The sequence below is a fragment of the Oncorhynchus tshawytscha genome, unplaced genomic scaffold (assembly GCF_018296145.1).
Source record: "Oncorhynchus tshawytscha isolate Ot180627B unplaced genomic scaffold, Otsh_v2.0 Un_contig_2848_pilon_pilon, whole genome shotgun sequence".
NCBI lineage: Eukaryota > Metazoa > Chordata > Actinopteri > Salmoniformes > Salmonidae > Oncorhynchus > Oncorhynchus tshawytscha.
In genome coordinates this window covers 40,001-42,500 of record NW_024608348.1, presented here as the reverse complement: position 1 = coordinate 42,500, position 2,500 = coordinate 40,001, and the positions used below count along the sequence as shown (strand labels likewise).

Below are 2,500 nucleotides of genomic sequence, written 5' to 3'. Positions count from 1 at the left end.
AACATCCATGTTGCTGTCAGTTGCCCCAACCAACATCCATGTTGCCCCCCCAACCAACATCCATGTTGCTGTCAGTTGCCCCAACCAACATCCATGTTGCTGTCAGTTGCCCCAACCAACATCCATGTTGCTGTCAGTTGCCCCAACCAACATCCATGTTGCTGTCAGTTGCCCCAACCAACATCCATGTTGCTGTCAGTTGCCCCAACCAACATCCATGTTGCTGTCAGTTGCCCCAACCAACATCCATGTTGCTGTCAGTTGCCCCAACCAACATCCATGTTGCTGTCAGTTGCCCCAACCAACATCCATGTTGCTGTCAGTTGACCCAACCAACATCCATGTTGCTGTCAGTTGACCCAACCAACATCCATGTTGCTGTCAGTTGCCCCAACCAACATCCATGTTGCTGTCAGTTGCCCCAACCAACATCCATGTTGCTGTCAGTTGCCCCAACCAACATCCATGTTGCTGTCAGTTGTTGCCCAGTTGCAACCAACATCCATGTTGCTGTCAGTTGCCCCAACCCATGTTGCTGTCACAACCAACATCCATGTTGCTGTCAGTTGCCCCAACCAACATCCATGCTGCTGTCAGTTGCCCCAACCAACATCCATGTTGCTGTCAGTTGCCCCAACCAACATCCATGTTGCTGTCAGTTGACCCAACCAACATCCATGTTGCTGTCAGTTGACCCAACCAACATCCATGTTGCTGTCAGTTGACCCAACCATGAACCACAACACAGTCAGTGGACCCAACCATGAACCACAACACTGTCAGTGGACTGAACCAACAGCCACATTGCTGTCAGTGGACCCAACCATGAACCACAACACTGTCAGGTTCAGCCATCCTTAGAGATCACAGAGGTTGATACTAGCCTGGGAAACAGTGTGTGTCCATCATGTGGGAGGCCGTGCAAGGTGAACGAGCTCAACAATAGCACAGCTCTGAGACGGTGTGTGTGTTTGCTGGGTCTAATCTGTGTTCATTATGTATGATCTGAGGCCTGGGTAGTGGTGCATTCACTTTACATTGGGCTGTATTGACTGGATGGGCAACTAGGCTTCAGAACCCCCCCTCCACTGCCCCTAACCCACTCTTCAACCCTGCTAATGATTGTGCTGTGTGTGTGTGTGTGTGTGTTGTGCATGCTCACTGCGCACAGTTTCATATGAAAACTCAGCGTATCAAATCCCTATTCACTCCACTGTCCTTTATAAAAGGACTATCATACACAATGAAACCTGGTAGCAGAAACCTGTGGACCAGACAGGATAGATGACTCAATCAGACTCATTAAACATGCAGCACGTGAGAGAGGGGGGTGAGGAGGGGGGGTGAGGAGGAGAAAGAGAGAACAAACACCATTGTAAATACAACCCATATTTATGTTTATTTATTTTCCCTTGTGTACTTTAACCATTTGCACATTGTTACAACACTGTATATATATAATATGACATTTGAAATGTCTTTATTCTTTTGGAACTTCTGTGAGTGTAATGTTTAATGTTCATTTTTTATTGTTTATTTAACTTTGTTTATGATCTACTTCACTTGCTTTGGTAATGTTAACATATGTTTCCCATGACAATAAAGCCCCTTGAATTGAATTGAATTGAGAGAGAAATAAAGAGAGAGAGAGACAGAGCTGTGAACGATCTGAGAGACAAGGCAAGAAGGGCATTCTATGCCATCAAAAGGAACATAAATTTCAACATACCAACTAGGATTTGGCTAAAAATACTTGAATCAGTCATAGAGCCCATTGCCCTTTATGGTTGTGAGGTCTGGGGTCCGCTCACCAACCAAGACTTCACAAAATGGGACAAACACCAAATTGAGACACTGCACGCAGAATTCTGCAAAAATATCCTCTGTGTACAACGTAGAACACCAAATAATGCATGCAGAGCAGAATTAGGCCGATACCCACTAATTATCAAAATCCAGAAAAGAGCCATTAAATTCTACAACCACCTAAAAAGGAAGCGATTCCCAAACCTTCCACAACAAAGCCATCACCTACAGAGAGATGAACCTGGAGAAGAGTCCCCTAAGCAAGCTGGTCCTGGGGCTCTGTTCACAAACACACCCTACAGAGCCCCAGGACAGCAGCACAATTAGACCCAACCAAATCATGAGAAAACAAAAAGATAATTACTTGACACATTGGAAAGAATGAACAAAAAAACAGAGCAAACTAGAATGCTATTTGTCCCTAAACAGAGAGTACACAGCGGCAGAATACCTGACCACTGTGACTGACCCAAACTTAAGGAAAGCTTTGACTATGTACAGACTCAGTGAGCATAGCCTTGCTATTGAGAAAGGCCGCCGTAGGCAGACATGGCTCTCAAGAGAAGACAGGCTATGTGCTCACTGCCCACAAAATGAGGTGGAAACTGAGCTGCACTTCCTAACCTCCTGCCCAATGTATGACCATATTAGAGAGACATATTTCCCTCAGATTACACAGATCCACAAAGAATTC

The 2,500-nt window shown here is 45.4% G+C and overlaps 1 long non-coding RNA gene across 2 annotated transcripts in view; it reads right to left on the bottom strand.

The window, feature by feature from the left end:
• The window catches only part of LOC121843470, a 47,217-nt gene that overhangs the window by 9,815 nt on the left and 34,902 nt on the right, over positions 1-2,500 (bottom strand). The window lies entirely within an intron of this gene.